Source organism: Furipterus horrens, unplaced genomic scaffold (genome assembly GCF_987537825.1).
Source record: "Furipterus horrens unplaced genomic scaffold, mFurHor1.1.pri manual_scaffold_8, whole genome shotgun sequence".
NCBI classification, from domain to species: Eukaryota; Metazoa; Chordata; class Mammalia; order Chiroptera; family Furipteridae; genus Furipterus; species Furipterus horrens.
In genome coordinates this window covers 47,756,602-47,774,642 of record NW_028327178.1, presented here as the reverse complement: position 1 = coordinate 47,774,642, position 18,041 = coordinate 47,756,602, and the positions used below count along the sequence as shown (strand labels likewise).

The window sequence follows — 18,041 nt, the reverse complement described above, 5'->3', positions numbered from 1 at the left end:
AAGTTTCCACAGTTGCTTATGTGTAGGTAGGATTTTGATAAATGTAATTTAAAGTCAGGCAATCAGCATTTGGAGGACTTCTGCATTCATATCAAGAAGAGCAATCTTGTTTTTTCTCTCTCAGATCTTCACTACCTGGAATTTGAATAGATCATTGGTTAAGGGTGATGGGGTTGGATGGTATAATAGAAAAGATATCAAAATTAAATGAGCTGCAGAATGGAAAGAATGTACTAGTTATCTAACTGTTTGAGATCTTTTATTTAGTGCTTTTACTTATTTCTAAATGTTCTCTAATGAAGTTGACTCAATAAACTCTTAAGAATTTCATATAATGTTCTAAAGATTGATGAAAAAGTAGCAAAATACAAAGTAGTGCCAAAGACTCCAGCCTGTCATCACCATTTCTGTTTAAGATAAATGGGGTTTCTTAATTACAATTTTTGGGGTAGACTTCAGCAGGCAAAAATGAAGTTTCAAGTGGGAACTAATTCTTGTGAGAGATCAGTGCTTTAAGGGAGGTATAGCAAAAGTCAAGTGTGTTTAGATTGAACAAGAAAATCAGAAAAACTCCCATATATGAGAAGAATGTGAGTATAGATTTTTAAGTTGTAGTATATATAAGGTTTGGAAGAAATCTAGTTGTTGATTCCCATCTCCTCTTCAAGGTTGGCCTGTGGATTCCTCATGAGTGCGAGCCTTGTGCTCTGCTTCCCAAGGCATGCTTTGAAGTGTAAATGTCATCTTGCACCAGGTCTTGTGCAAACACAAACCTATTTTGATTTAAAATGTATAGACACAGAAAGTCCAGATGACTCATGTGGCTTTTATTAGTAACTGGCAAGAGAGTTTGGAGCAGGTAGCATGAGGGTGAAGTGAAAAGAATGAAAGTTTAATATTTTTTGAGGGCTGTGATTCAGGGACAGAACAGTGGAGGAGCCCCAGTGGTCCCAACCCTACTGCTGACTAATGTGGCCTAACCGTGGTCCCATGAAAATGGGAGTGGCCAACCCTGTTGGGGATGAATCAGAGAAAGCCTGGTGAAACACTCTGCATGCACACAGTGCTAGAGTAAGATAGCACTATTTTGATCTTCATAAACTAGGATTAAGAAAAATAATTCAAATTAGGATAGTATATGGGTGATAGTTTACATACCTCACTGTTTAGTCATAAGTTAAGTTAATGGAGTTTTAATATTGCAGGAGGTTGACTTGCATATTATTAATAGATTTTAAGTCACTGAGATTAATTTATTGAAGCCAACCCCAATGCTCTTTAGCATAATCAAATAATATATTTTTAGAACTACAGTATTCCATTTTCTAGAACTTTTACATGCACATAGTGCTTCTGGCTGGATTGTTTATTTTGGTAAGTTTCTTTGCAACAGCCATCTGTTTTACTTGAGTTCTGAGGGGCTCAGTGGACAAAAGGGAAGGTTACCGTTATCTAGCACTTCCGCTTTTGGGCTTAAGAAAGCCAAAAGGCTTAAGAAAAACCCTCACAAATATCCTTGCCTTATCTGGTGCTATCGAAAACATTTCAACTGAATAAAGAATTAAAAAAAAAATCTTTTGAGAAACTTGCTTACAGTGTTTCTGACAGAATTCATTAAAAAATCATCTTACTCATGTGTTTGAACCTTTTATTTCATTGCATCTGTTTAAGGCCATAGAATTCTTGTCTCATCATGTATAATATCATAATTCTGTAGGAATGCTTATTGAAAATAATGAGTAGAATACATATGTGATTTGCAGCAAAAAAAATTGTTTTGGCCTTAATCATGGCCTTTTTAAAGCTGAGGTTTTAGAACTACCTTATGAGCATTCAGTTTTGTTTATTTGTATTATGCTGTGAATTTTGTCAATGGCAACCAGTCAGTGTATTTTTCATCATAATTTTTCAAGTATGTATTTATTAGAGGTAAAATATGTGGAAAGTTTATGAAACAGAATACGTGTGTTTAAAAAGATACTGCATTAAATTGTACTTATGATAAGTTATAAGTTACATCACATTTTAGTTAGGTTCACTGATAAACTATGATTTATTTCATTTAGTTTATTCTAGAAGGTCACAGGAGGTATTTTGTCTAGTGAGATCCCTTCCTATTGTGTGTCACTGGGGATTCTTTGTTTGTTTTGTTTTGTGAGATTGTGTACCTGTTTCGATGTGGTTCTTTTATCCTTTGATGTAGGTAGCAGTTCTCATTTTGGAAAATTTTTGGCAATTTTCTCTTCAAACATTGCTTTTCACTAGTTTTCTTACTCTTCCTTCTGGAGATCCCGATTACATTTACTTTTTTTCAGCTGTGTGCTACATATCTTTTATGCCCCTTTTCTGTGTTTTCCATTCTTCTTCTCTGTGCTTCAGTTTAGATATTTTCTACTGACTGGGCATCCAGATTTCTGCAGTGTCAATCTGTGGTAAATGCACCTGTTATATATTGTATTGTCCAGTTCTAGAGTTTCCATTTGGTTCTTTCTATATATTCCAAATATTTGGTGACATACTATATTTTTTTGTGTATTTTCACACATTTTCCTTAATTTTCTTGAACACATTAGTCATAGTTCTTTAAAAATCCTTGGCTTTTAGCTCAAATATCTGTATCACCTATTGTGATATATTTTATCAATTTTATTGTCCCTTTCATGCATAGTAATTTTTGCCTTCTTACTGTATTTTTTCATTACCATTTATTCCCCTTATACCCTCTTCTATGTTCACCCACCCCTCCCTTCTGCAATCATCACACTGTTGTCAGTGTTTGTGAGTCCTTTTTCATTTTTGCTCGATCCCTCCACCCCTTCAACTACCACACCCCTACACACAGAGATCTCAGTCTGCTCTCTCTATATGAGTCTCCATGCATAGTAATTTTTGATTGGGGTGTGTATTTAAACCATTGTAGAGTCTCTAAATGTTATAAATCAATTTCGTCTTGCTCTAGCTGAGTCGAAGTTTGATAGGCCTCTGTTCCTTAGGCACGTCCCTCCAGGACTTTAACTGAGGATCTATTGTGTTTACCCTTCTCCTTTTTGAAACTTAATTCTGACCTGTGTCTTCACAGTACTGTGAGAATTAATAAAGCTCTTATGTTGTTTTCTGATGCTTATGGTTTAGCTTTCTTCAGAGTGAAATAGGTCATGTGTTTGAGGACCTGCAAGTCTCCAGTTTTACCTAGTAGCCTTACAAGATCACGTAAACTTCATCTTGGTCCTTCACATGTGCAGATACAACCAGAAAAATGTTGATGCAGATCAACAACTAACCTCTCTGAGGGTTTTTATTTTTTAATTCTATCCCCTTTTGTTCTCTCTATGTTTATACCTCTTTGATGTTTTTACCAATTTTATGTTTCACTTTGCATTTCTTTATGTTACTTAAGGAAGCATTGATGTACCATAAAGCATTTAATTCTACTTCAGTGTTCTCAATAAATGTCTATTTGCAAAACGGAATGGCTTTTAGAAGCATATGACATCATAGGTCTTACCTAGGATTTACATTTAAGCCTTTAATGTCTAAGTTTTATTTAATAAGTGAATGCAAAGTATAAGTATTTAAAGTGACTACATATGACTTTTGGAATAATAACTCAAATTTGATAGGGGTCTTTCAGATATTACATTAAAGAAACATGCATTATTTTTAATTTGTAAACTTCTATTGATTTTAGAGCAGTCATGAAACTCTAATACCCATTTCATTAGTGTGCTGTGGGAGCATATTATTTTTATCTAAGAGAATAATTGATTTCTAAGCACCTTAATACAGGAGAAAGAGAGATTTTGGAGACAAAGGTAAAGTGTTGGTTTAGGAGAGGTATTAGTACATGCTTTTTAGTGTTGTTGGGATTCTGTTTTCCTTCCAGTGATTTTGATCATATACAAAAGGGGCATTTCAGAAATAAAGGAAATGATCTTATTTAACTTCAAGCACAGATTTGGTGGAGTAAAGATTCAAAGACATGTCAATTACATGAGCAATACTTTAAGGAAATCAGCTCCTATCTCTTTGGTAATCACAATGTCCTTACCCCAGAATAAACCATAACTTCCACAAACTGGAAGGTATATTTCCTATTCATGACTTCTCTAGAGAATCTACCCCATTTCATCTAATATAAGATTCTGCTGATTGTAACCTGCTCCATTATGTTAAGAGCCAGAGTAATAAAAAGCAATGTCAATTAAACAAATACATAATACTTTTACCACTAAGATTTTATTTTTTATTGAAAAAACTCTTCTATATTTAAACATATATTTATAATTATTTAAAACATACTCAAAAAAGAAAATATTAGCTTAATAAGCTGGATAGGCCTTCTAAAACTTAATCACCTTCAGATTCCAAATCCATGGAATCATTTTTGACTCACTCATCATTGTCTGTGTTTTCCCACACAGTAGCTCCCTGTGTGTCCTCAGGAGAATTAATGTTGAATCATTCCTCAAAGAATGTTTCAGACTTCCGGCCAAGACAGAGGCCTAGACTGACACGCTCTGTCTCCCTCCACAACTAAGAAAGAAAACAACTACTGCAAACCAGAAATAACCAGAAGTTCCAGAAAATAAATGTAAGTCCAATGTATGAAGTTATAAACAAGTGGTGCTCATCCAGACGGGTAGGAGGGGCAAAGCTGGAGAGGAGAGGTCAATCTGTGCTGGTAGCAGCAGCTGCAGCGATGGTGGTGAGATGGCGGTAAGCACAGACACCCGTATTTAAGGGGAGGAGAGAAGCACCTGGGGAGCACCCCTGGCTGCAGACCAGACCCATCAGCTTGCGATTCCAGCATCGGGGAAGGCAGACCCCTATTGCCTTGGACTGTGAGGCCCAGAGCGGGTGGGGATGGAGGAAGAGGCTCCCGGTGTCTCAGCGGAGAATGAATGGCAGGAATCCATCTTGGACCCCCACCCCCACAGAAAACACCACAGTGTGGTGAGAAGGGTTACCTGGTTGTGATAAGTGCATGGGGCTCTGCCCGCTACAGCGTAGGAGGCATGACAGCCCCACCCAGGAAGCTAAGGTAAACATAGAACTGTCAGGATGGCACAGATCATGATAGAGATCCTGGTGACATAGCTGACCAGACAGCAAATATCTAATCTAAGAAGCAGCAGACAGGAAATCTTTCTGAGGCACAGTTCAGAGCTTTGATTATAAAAAGCACTTACAGACCTAACAGCAGATCTTAAACAAGATGGGGAAGGGATGAAGGCTAGTCCTGCTGAAATGAACAAAAACACATACGAAACTAGTGGTGAGGGAAAGAAAACCAGGGATCAAATCAACAAATTGGAACATAGGGAAGAAACAAACAGTCAACCAGTGAAGAAAGAGGAAACGAAAAGTGAAGAAAGTGAGGAGAGGCTTAGAAGCCTACGGGACAGCTATAAGCAGGCCAACATCCAAGTTATAGGGTTGCCAGAAGGTAAAGAAGAAGAACTAGAAATGAAATAGAAAAATTATGTGAAAAGATAATGAAGCAGAACTTCCCGAACTTGGGGAAGGAAATAAGACTTACAGGTCCAGGAAGCACAGAGAGTTCCAAAACAACTGGACCCAGGGAGAACCACACCAAGACACATTATAATCAAAATGTCAAAAGTTAAGGATAAAGAGAGAATCTTAAAAGCAGCAGGAGAGAAGAAGAGAATTACATACAAAGGGGTCCCAATAAGACTGTCAGCTGATTTCTCAAAAGAAACTCTGCAGGCAAGAAGGGACTGGCAAGAAATATTCAAAGTAATGAAAAGCAAAAACCTACAACGATGATTACTCTGTCCATCAAAGCTGTCATTCAGAATAGAAGGGCAGAGAAAGTGCTTCCAGGACAAAGTAAAACTGAAGGAGTTCATTAGATCCAAAGCACTGTTATATGAAATGTTAAAGGTACTTGTTTAGGAGAAAGAGGATCAAAACTATGAACATTAAAATGAAAACTGTATCACAACAACCGACAACAGAAGTTAGGGAACAAAACAAAGGCAAACTAAGTAGGCAATGAGAGTGGGAAAAGAGTTATAGGTATGGGGAACATTATGGGGGGAGGTGAGCAGGGAGGGGAAGGAGGGGTAAGGGAGGGAGATGGTACAGGAATTAAGAAGCATAGTAGGAGGGAATGGAATAGACAGGAGGATGTTGAGAAGAACTATATGCACAACCAATGGGCATGGACTAAGTGGGGGACAACTGGAGGGAGGGTGGTCACTGGGTGAAGGGGAACAAAGGGAAAAGAAATTGGGACAATTGTAACAGCATAATCAATAAGGCATATTTAAAAAAAAAAAAGAATGTTGCAATATTGTCTCTAGTATTTTCTTCCAAGCTCTTGGCATACATTCTTCACATTTTGATGGTACCATCAAATGGTTTATCTGACAACAAGTAGGTCTCCTATTCCTTCTTCACATAATCTGAAATTGTTGGTTGACCAAAGCATCAAAGGGTTACAGTTCTATCAAGCTGTAAGGAGGCACAGTCATGTCTATGCATGGGCAGGCAGTGATAATTATATAAGAATTGCTACCAGGTTGGCAGCATTGCAAGATCACCTTGATTTCAGATATGTTAAAATGTACAGGATGTATTTTGTTAGCAATCAAACATGGCACACAATAGCATTATTATGGCCACTTAATAATTGCCTGCTGTATACGTGATGTGTTTTATATTTCTGGCCTCAGGTATACATGTCTTCTGGCAGGGAGGATGGAGAGAAAGGATGAGTTTAGTGCAAGGAATGACATTAATATTTGATATTTAGGAGTTGTAGGAAAGATCATTTTAATATTATTGAGCTATTAGGAACATAAAGAGGCACAAGAGACTCTGAAAATGGATGACTTTTATAGCAGGAGATTTTTATAGTCTCTTGTCACATAGCTGGAGTTATGCTTAAAGTTATATAAACATATTTGTGAGTGTTGCTTCCCAGCCCACTCTATTTCTCCCCCTGCATGCTAATCTCTTATTCATAGACAATTATGTGTTTTGTTTGCACCAAAATCTCACCTACTATTGCCTCTACATTTTTCAAAACCCATTTATTATCATTAGTATTGATTCCTATTCTTTTAAAGCTTTAACTAAAGCTTTTATTTTAGTCCATATCTTAATTTCCCTAAAATTCTAAATATCATATTTTTTTTAATTTCAAGTAATTAAGAATCACTTTGTTTAAAAATTTTTCATAAATTTGTGGTTTTAAAGATGATTGGAAGAGCGCTAAGACATGTTAAAATCTAAACTGAAAATGGTGTTGGGAAAATTAGATATGTACAAGAAAGTGAAACTAGACTACCTCTTTACACGATGCACAAGAATAAACACAAAATTTATTAAAAACTTAAGTGTTAGACTTAAAACCATAAAAATTCTAAAAGAAAGCATAGGCAGTAAAATCTTGGACATTTCTTGTAGCAATATGTTTTCTGATACATCTCCTTGGGCAAGGGATACAAACTGAAAAGTTTTTGCATGGCAAAGGAAACTATCAACAAAATGAAAAGAGAGCTTACTGAATGGGAGAATATATTCTCCAGTCATACATCTAATAGAAGGTTAATATCCAAAATTTTTGAAGGACTTATAAACCTCAACACCAAAAAAACAATCCAATTAACCCTCAAGTGGTCACGTGGATGACAGTAGTCATCCATGCAAAATAATCCTATGAAAAATTGAATTAATAGATGTTACTTAGATGATTATTAATAAAAAATTTTTAAGAGATTTGTTTGTTCATTTAAATTCCTACTTTTAAAGTGGATAACCAATGTCATCCATGCGACCTCTCACACTCCATTCAGAAGCGCGACCACTGCAGGGTTAAAAAATGGGCAAGGACCTTACTAGACACTTCTCCAAAGAGGGCATACAGATGGCCAGCCAGACATATGAAAAGATGTTCAACATCATTGATCATCAGAGAAGTGCACATTAAAACCACAATGAGATGTCACCTCACACCTGTCAGAATGGCTCTTGTCAGTGAATCGACAAATAAGGGCTGGTGAGGATGTGGAGAAAGGGGAAAACTTTTGCACTGTTGGTGGAAATGCAGACTGGTGCAGAAAACATCCAGCTGAAGAATGAAAACATCATGATACTGTTAATTTTTCTCTCCAGCTGCTATGCTGAGTTTTAGTGTAGGTGTTGCCAAAGTGAGCACAGTGCTGAATTTTATGCTGATCATTTTCTTGTTTCTTCAAAATAATTTGCTCCATAAGAATAAATATCTAAGGTACATATTGTGCTTTTTCTTGGTTTTGTGTTTTAAAAATGTAGTGTACAGTCTTCTGGTTTGCTTTATTCATTCAACATTATTGTTTATGTTTGTTTTCTTGCATATTTAGTTGCAATTGATTCATGTTCACTATGTAATGTTATACTTTGTGAATATAATACAAGTTTGTTTTTCTTTTTAGATTCCTGTAGATCTGTATTTGGATTTTTTCCATATTTCCTCCCATTTACATGAACTTGCTTTCTAACAGAGTGTAATTTCTGGAGTCCTGGGGTCATGGAATTTGCTGGACCATCTCCAACTTTCATATTTATGCCAAATTGTTATTATCCAGTGGTTGAACCAGTTTATCTTTTGCTAGTAGAGTATGAAAATTCCCATTACTCCTCAAACTTGCCAACATCTGGTATTATCAGAGTTCTTAATTTTCACTACTTTAATGGTCATGAATTAGTATCTCATTGTGATTTTATTCTTTATTTCCTTCATTACTAACAAGCTTGAGAAACTTTTCAAAAATTTCTATGTGAAATACTTATTCATAGTTTGCTGTTTTCCCCCTTGTGTATGGATTTTTATATCTGACAGCTGTTGCTACCAAAAATATTGAATCACGAGCCATCCCACATTCAACATTTTAAAACAACACATATTTATTTATTTACACATTAATAAATCTTTAGGTGATTTATGGTTGAGATGGGCTTGCCTGGATGGTTGAAAAAACTTTTTTTTCTTTTATTCAAGAGAGAGGGTAAGGGAGGGAGAAAGAGAGGGAGAGAATTATTGATACGAGAGAGGAACATCAGTCAGTTGCCTCCTGCACGTATTCTGACTAGGGCACTGAACTGGCAACCCAGGCATGTGCCCTGACTGGTGATCTTTTCGTTCATGGGATAATGCCAGAGCTTGCCTGGGGGGTTTTAAAAGGCTTCTGGCTGTTAATATGCTGGGCTTGGCTGTAGGATTTGAATAATACTCAGGTGTGCTATACTTGTGTGCATTCTGGCGCTCACTCTGAAGGACCGAAGGTTATCTACGGCATACTCCTTTAATGATGGATGGTTTCAATGGAGTGAGGCCAAGCGCATTTCAATTCTCAGCTCACATTGCATCTGTCACTGGCCAAAACAAGTCATAGGTTGAGCCCGAGTCAGATGCATTTGGTCCAAATGAAGCCATGGCAAGAGTGAAGATGTCTCATTCTGTTACAGGAGAGTCAAGAATTCTTACTGAGGAAAGTGAAGGGATGGCAAAAAGATACTTCATGTAAATGGAAACCAAAAGAGCAGGGTGGTTATACTTATATAAGACAAAATAGACTTTAAATAAAAAGTTGTCATAAGAGACAAAGAATGATAAAAGGTTCAATCTACCAGGATTGATACAAGAATTATAAATATATATGTACCTTATGTATTTATTAGAGCACCTAAATATATAAAACAAACTGATAGAACTGAAGAAAAAATAGACAATAACAGTAGTGGTAGGAGATTTTAGCATGGAACTTTCAATAATTATATAAAACCCAAACAGAATGGCAGTAAGGATACAGAAGATTTGAACAACACTATAGATCAAATGGACTTAATAGACACATAGAGAACATTCTACTTGATAGCAGAATACACATTATTCTCAAGAGTACATGGTAATTTCTGCAGGATAGGTCAAATGATAGGTTGCAAGACAAGTCTTAACAAATTAAAAAACTATCATACCAAGTATCTTTACTAATCACAATGTAGTGCAAGAAGAAATCAGTAGCTTAAGGAAACTAGAACATTTACAAATATGTAGCAATTAAATAACACACTCTTAAACAAGCATTGGGTGAAAGAGGAAATCAAAAAGGAAATTAGAAAATAACTCAAGACAAATGAAAACACAACATACCAGAACTTATGGGAAACAGCAAAAACAGTACTAAGATGGGAGTTTATTTCCTATGATAAATACCTATATTAAAATGAAGAGCTCAAATAAACAAGCAAAATTTATATCAAGAACCTAGAAAAAGAACAAACTAAGCCCAAAGTCAGCAGAAGGAAGAAAATAACAAATATTAGAACATAAGTACACAAATTAGAAAATAGAAAAATCATAGGGAAAAACAAAATTAAGAATTTATTTTTGAAATGATAAAATATAAACTATATAATTGACACACCCTTAGCTAACCTAATTAAGAAGCAGAGAAAATTCAAATAAGCAAAATCAGAAATGAGAGAGGAAACATTACAACTATATCACAGAAATGAAAAGGATCATGAGATACTACCATGAAAAATTTACGTCAATGAACAATTAACAAACTATATAAACTAGGAGAAATGGGTAAATTCCTGGAAATACACAACCTACCAAGACTAAATCATGAATAAATAGATAATCTGAACAGATATATGACTAACTACTATGGAGATTGTTTCCGTATTAAAAAAAAACAAAAAAAAAAACCAACTCCCAACAAGAAAACCCAATACCAGATGGCTTCACTGGTGAATTCTGCCAAACATTTAAACAAGAATTAATGCCATTTATTTTCAAATTCTTCCAAAAACCTGAGAGACAAATACTTCCAAACTCATTTTAAGAGGTCACATTTTTCTAATACCAAAGCCAAATGAAGACACCACAAGAAATGAAGACATGAGGACAGTATCCCAGATGACTGTATATGGAAAAATCTTCAGCAAGATACAAACAGCACATTAAAGGGATCATAAGCCATGATCAAATAGGAATTTTTTATGGTATAAATGAGTGGTTCATTATACAAAATCAATTAACATGTTACACTACATTAATAGAATAAAAGCCAAAAATCACATTACAATCTCAATAAATGCAGAGAAAGCATTTGACAAAATTAAAAACCCTTTTATGATAAAAACAATTAACTAGGAATAGAGGGAAAGTACCTCAACATAATAGAGGCCATATATGAAAGGCCCACAGTTGACATTCTACCTCCTCTGGTAATGAAATTTTCATATATATCAGGTTGGTGCAAAAGTAATGTCCAACACTTTTAAAAGAAAGTTTTAGATAGTATTTATTAAATTTGTGCCTCTTCTTATAATTTTTTGATGTCATAGTGACTAATTTATACCTTATTTTTTCAGATTATTGAAGTATTGTTCATAATCATCTGCAATATTTGCACCTGTGTTCATCCCACCTAAAGACCACATTAGAAATGTTTTACTCTCTGAGTTTCATAAAGGTGCCAATGCCAGTACAGCAGCAAAGTCTATTCAGAGCACTTATGGGGATGATGCAGTGACTGAAAGAAGTTGCAGGAGGTGATTTTTCCATTTCTGAAGTGGGGATTTCAGTTTGAAAAAATGAGCCAAAAGAGGGTCATCCAAAAAAACTTGATTCCGAAGTGTTGGAAGCTACTGTCACAGAAAACCCCACCATTACGTCTAGGGAACTTGCAGGACAATTTAATGTAGCCCGTACAACTGTACTGTGCCAACTGAAAAGGATCGGAAAGGTTTCAGTAGTTGGAAAATGGGTCGCACACGAACTGTCTCCAGATAATCTGCAAGAGTGTGTTGCTTGTTGTGAATCATTGCTTTCGTGACACCTTCAGGCACCATTTTTAGGTAGACTTATTACAGGTGATGAGAAATGGATCCTTTACCATAACGTTAAACACTGCCGACCTTGGATCAGTCAAGGAGGGAAAAAAGTTCAACAACCAAGAGGAGGACTTCATCCAAAGATGATCGTGTTGAGTGTCTGGCGGGATATGGAAGGAATTGTCCATTATGAACTGTTAGACAACAATCAAACAATTACTGCTAATCTTTACTGTGAACAACTTCGTCGTTTGAAAGCAGCTTTGAACCAAAAGAGACCCTCCTTAGTCAACAGAAAGGGTGTCATCTTCCATCATGATAATGCTCATCCTCACACAGCTCGACTCACCAAAAATTTCTTGAAAGAGCTTGGTTGGGAAATATTTCTTCATCCTCCATATTCTCCTGACCTTGCTCCTTCTGATTATCACTTGTTTTGGGAACAACAGAACCATTTTGATGGTCTTAGGTTGACATCAAGAGAAGAGGCTGAAAATGAGTTGGGTTCATATTTTGCTTCAAAACCTAAAGAATTTTACAAGCGTGGTATTTATAAGCTAGTTGACGGATGGCATGAGGTTCTAGAAAGCAAAGGAGGTTATGTTAACAAATAAATATTTTCATAATCATGGGCTTTTTTGTTTTTAAAAATAGACCTCGAAAACGGACATTATTTTTGCACCAACCTTTCACCTTTCCATTCCAGAGCTTTCTCATCTGTTTCACTAGTCTTTTAGCCCATCTCTGTAAAGTTTCACACTGCCCTAATAACTATATCTTAATAAGATGATATTAGGATATTGATTAGAATTGCATTGACTTAAAAATTAATTTCAGAATTATTGTCATCGTCACAACACTGAACCAATTTATGTCTTTTGTCTCTTTTTAAAATTAACAGTTTTTGTGTGTATGTTCTCTGCAGTGGTATTTTCCAATTTATTTGTGTTTTTTTTGACTAGAGCATTTTCTCATTTATCGTGGGTATTACATTCTAGCCCCCCCACCCCTCCCGCGAAGTAGGAACCTTACATTTATTCTACACTCTTAAACCTATGTAATTTTGACAACATACGTATACAGTACCGCAAAATTCCATGATATAGCGAAAAATCCGTGATAAATAATTAAATATAATATTTTAAAAAATCCCACGATATAGTGAGGCCACAATAAGTGAACCACGATATAGAGAGGGACTACTGTATTCCAGTCTCAGTCAATTTTCCTTCAGTTTTTTTTTTTCTTGGTGTCATTGACTATCTTTTTTTTTAAAATATGTTTTATTGATTATGCTGTTACAGTTGTTCCAATTCTTTTCCTTTTGTTCCCCTCCACACAGTGACACCTCTCCTTCCAGTTGTCCTCTACCCCCACTGTCCATGCTCATTGGTTGTGCATATAGTCCTTCTCAGCATCTTCCTGTCTACTCCACTTCCTCCTACTATGCTTTTGTTTTTTAAGTATATTTTATTATGTTGTTACAGTAGTTCCAATGTTTTTTTCCCCTTTGCTCCCCTCCGCCCAGTATCCCCCTTCACTCCAGCAATTCAAGCCCCCTTAGTTCATGTCCATGGGTCGTGCATATAGGTTCTTTGGCTTCACCCTTTCCTATATTATTCTTAACGTCTCCCTATCTATTTTGTACCAACCAATTATGCTTCTTAATCCCTGCACCATATCCCCATTTCTCCTTCCCCCTCGCAGTTGATAACTCTCCCAATGATTCCCATAACTATGATTCTGTTCCTATTCTGGTTTGCTTAGTTGGATTTTGTTTTTATTTTTTAGATTCACTTGTTGATATTTGTGAGTTTGTTGTCATTTTAGTGTTCATAGTTTTGATCTTCTTTTTCTTAAGTCCCTTTGACATTCCATATAATAATGGGTTGGTGATGATGAGCTGCTTTAGCTTTACCTTGTCTGGGAAGCACTTCATCTGCCCTTCCATTCCAAATGATAGCTTTGCTGGGTAGAGTAATCCTGGTTGCAGTTTGCCTTTCATCACATTGAATACTGCTTGTCAGTCCCCTCCTGCCTGCAAAGTGTCCTCTGAGAAATTAGCTGATAGTCCTATAGGCAACTCCCTGTAGGCAACTCTCCGCCTCTCTCTTGCTGCCCCCAGGACTTTCTCTTTCTCTTTCACCTTTGGCATCTCAATCATGATGAGTCCTGCTGTGGTCCCATCTGGGCCCAGCTCGCTCGAGACCCTCCGTGCTTCCTGGACCTGTATGTCCATCTCTTTCGCAAAATTTGGTAAGTTTTCCTCATTTTTTTCAATTCTTGCTTCCTCATTCTGCACTGGTTGACTGTTTATTTCTTCCCTATGTTCCAAATCATTGATTTGAACCCCGGTTTCCTTCCCTTCACCATTGGTTTTGTGTGGATTTTCCTTTGTTTCACTTAGCATAGCCTTCACTTCTTCCCTTATGCATCTGCCATACTCAAGCGTGTCTGTCAAGCCTGTGAGCATCTTTATCACCAGTGTTTTGAATTCTTGTCTGTTCGGTTGTCTATCTCCTCATCTGTTAGGAAGGCTATCTCTTCATCGCTTAGTTTCCTCACTGGAACCTTGATTCATTTCCCCTTTTGGGCCATACTTCTCTGTCTCATTCTGACAGGCCCCTGTGTTTGTTTGCCTCCACGTTGCAGGTAGAGCTGTCGCTCCTGTTATGTTGTAAGGCGCGGAGCCTTAGGGATTCGTCAGTACAGGGCGACTGGTTTCACCACATTGTGGCGCTGTATGTGGGGGAGAGGTCCAAGAGGGAACAATGCCGCCAGCCCACCACTCACCCCTTTTCCAGGCACCTCTTTCACTTTTGCACCAGATTGGCGCCCCTCTGGCTGCTGCCATGGCTGTCATTCCCAGAGTGGGTGGGTCTGTGGATGTTCTAGGACCATGGGTGCCCTTTAAACAAGTGGACTCTGCAGAGACTGGCAGTTTTTGCCTCCACCCCAACCCCCACTGGTCTGCACAGTCAGAAACAATGAGGCTTGATTTTCCCCTGGGCTGGGACCATGAGCTGCTGTGGTCTGGTGAGGAGCTGCGATCGCTTCCCAGGTGTCCCTCCTAACTTTTTAAAATGTGTGACTGTGCTTTCCACCGGCCTGCCACTGCTGCCACTGATGCTGCCACCACACCGTCTCCTCTCTGCCCCAACACCACCCCCTCCTACCTGTCTGGATGAGTATTTCTTTTTTATTCTTTGTTTGCTGGACTTACATGCATTTTGGTTTTCTGGATCTTCTGGTTGTTTCTAGTTTTGTGGTAGTTATATTCCTTCTTAGTTGTAGAGGGAGACTCAAGTGTATGTCTACGCCTCCATCTTGGCTGGAAGCCCGGATTCGTTTTCCTACTATGCTTCTTAATTCCTGCACCATCTCCCTCCCTTTGCCCCCTTCCCCCTCACTGCTCACCTCCCCCCATAATATTCCTTATGCCTATAATTCTGTTCACACTCTTGTTGCCTACTTAATTTGTCTTTGTTTTGGTTCCATAGCTTCTGTTGTTGGTTGTTGTGATAAAGTTTTTATTTAATGTTCATACTTTTGATCCTCCTCTCCTAAATTAGTCCCTTTAACATTTCATATAACAGTGCTTTGGATCCGATGAACTCCTTCAGTTTTACTTTGTCCTGGAAGCACTTTCTCTGCCCTTCTATTCTGAATGACAGCTTTGATGGACAGAGTAATCGTGGTTGTAGGTTTTTGTTTTGCATTACTTTGAATATTTCTTGCCAGTCCCTTCTTGCCTGCAGAATTTCTTTTGAGAAATCAGCTGACAGTCTTATTGGGACCCCTTTGTATGTAATTCTCTTCTTCTCTCTTGCTGCTTTTAAGATTCTCTCTTTATCCTTAACTTTTGACATTTTGATTATAATGTGTCTTGCTGTGGTTCTCCCTGGGTCCAGTTGTTTTGGAACTCTCTGTGCTTCCTGGACCTGTAAGTCTATTTCCTTCCCCAGGTTAGGGAAGTTCTACTTCATTATTTTTTCACATAATTTTTCAATTTCTAATTCTTCTTCTTTACCTTCTGGCAACCCTATAACTTGGATGTTGGCCTGCTTATAGCTGTCCCGTAGGTTTCTAAGCCTCTCCTCATTTTCTTCACTTTTCGTTTCCTCTTTCTTCACTGGTTGACTGTTCTTTCCCTATGTTCCAATTTGTTGATTTGATCCCTGGTTTTCTTTCCCTCACCCGTAGCTTCATATGTGTTTTTCATTTCAGCAGGACTAGCCTTCATTCCTTCCCCATCTTGTTTAAGAACTTCTGTTAGGTCTGTAACTATTTTTATAACCAAAGCTCTGAACTGTGCCTCAGAAAGATTTCCTGTGTGCTGCTTGATTAGATTAGAAATTTGCTGTCTGGTCAGCTGTGTCACTGGGATCTCTATCATGATTTGTGCCTTCTTGACCAGTTTTGTCTTTACCTTTGCTTCCTGGGCAGGGCTGTCACACCTCCTACGCTATAGAGGGTGGAGCCCTGTGCACACGTCACAACCCGGTGACCCATCTCACCACGCTGTGGGGTTTTCTGCGGGGGTGTGGGTCCAAGATGGATTCCTGCCGTTCAGTCTCCGCTGAGAGACTGGGAGCCTCCTCCTCCATCTCCACCCACACCGGGCCTCACAGTCCAAGGCAATGGAGATCTGCCTTCGCCAGCTTTGGAATCACAAGCTGATGGGTCTGATTTGCAGCTGCACATGCTCCTCAGGTGCTTCTCGCCTCCCCATAAACACGGGTGTCTGTGCTTACCCCTGTCCTGCTGCTGTCGCTGCTGCTGCTGTGGACAGCACATCTTGACCTCTCCTCCCTGGCTTCGCCCTTCCTACCTGTCCTGATGAGCATCACTTCTTTATAACTTCATATGTTGGACTTCCATTTATTTCCTGGAATTTCTGGTTATTTCTGGTTTTTCAGTAGTTGTATTCCTTCTTAGTTGTGGAGGGAGGTGCAGTGTGTCAGTCTAGGCCTCCACCTTGGCCAAGAGTCTCCTGTTTTTGTTTGCCTACATGTCCCAGGTAGAGCTTTCGCTCCTGTTATGTTGTAAGGGGCGGAATTAGGGATTCATCAGTACAGGGCGACCTGTTTCACCACGTTCTGGTGCTGTATGCAGGGGAGGGGTCAGAGAAGGAACAATGCCGCCAGCCCACCACTCGCCCCTTTTCCAGGCACTTCTCCCACTTCTGCACTGGACTGGCACCCCTCTAGCTGCTGCCCTGGCCGTCATTCCCAGAGTGGGTGGGTCTGCAGATATTCTTGGTCTGTGGGGGCCCTTTAAACAAGTGGACTCTGCTGAGAGACCAGCAGTTTCTGCCTCTGTCTCAACCCCCACTGGTTTGCACAGTCAAAAGCAATGAGGCTTGATTTTCCCTAGAGCTGGGACAGTGAGCTGCTCTTGTGAGGAGCTGGGAATGCTCCACAGGTATCCCTCTCGACTTTTTAAAACATGTAACTGCACTTTCTGCCAGCCTGCTGCTGTTGCCGCTGCTGCCACCACCATACTGTGTCCTCTCTGCCTGGGCTGCACCCCTCCTACCTGTCTGGATGACTATTCCTTCCTTATATCTTTGTTTGCTGGACTTCCATGCACTTTGATTTTCTGGAACTTCTCGTTGTTTCTAGTTTTGAGGTAGTTGTATTCCTTCTTCGTTGTGGAGGGAGACGCAGCATGTCTGTCTATGCCTCCATCTTGGCCGGAAGTCCCTCTTGACTTTTTAACATGTAACTGTGCTTTCTGCTGTCCTGCTGCTGCTGCCAGCACCACACCGCATCCTCTCTGCCCCTCCTACCTGTCTGGATGAATATTTCTTTTCTATATCTTTCTTTGTTTGACTTCCCATGCAGTTTGGTTTTTTGGAACTTCTGGTTGTTTCTAGTTTTGAGGTAGTTGTATTATTTTTTAGTTGTGGAAGGAGATGCAGCGGGTTTTTCTATGCCTCCATCTTGGCTGGAAGTCCCGACTACTCTTTATTAATGTACTGAACAGTGGTCATGATGCACTGGATTGGTAAAAAAAATATTTTATTTTCTCTGTTCCAGATTGCTGGGCTATGTCTTGTATGACTAAGACCTCTTACCTAGACTATCTTTGCTTTCACACTTGAGGACAATCAGACCATGTGAGTATAGAATCTCTATAGGCAGATTACAGCAAATCCTAATTGGTTAGATCAGCTAAGTAAA

The 18,041-nt window shown here is 38.5% G+C and overlaps 1 protein-coding gene across 1 annotated transcript in view; it reads left to right on the top strand.

The window, feature by feature from the left end:
• The first annotated feature begins 17,904 nt into the window (after positions 1-17,904).
• Positions 17,905-18,041, top strand: part of L3MBTL4 (L3MBTL histone methyl-lysine binding protein 4) — a 434,331-nt gene continuing 434,194 nt past the window's right edge. The window contains 1 exon segment of the mRNA XM_090285146.1: positions 17,905-17,977. The gene's annotated coding sequence lies outside the window, so the exon portion shown is untranslated.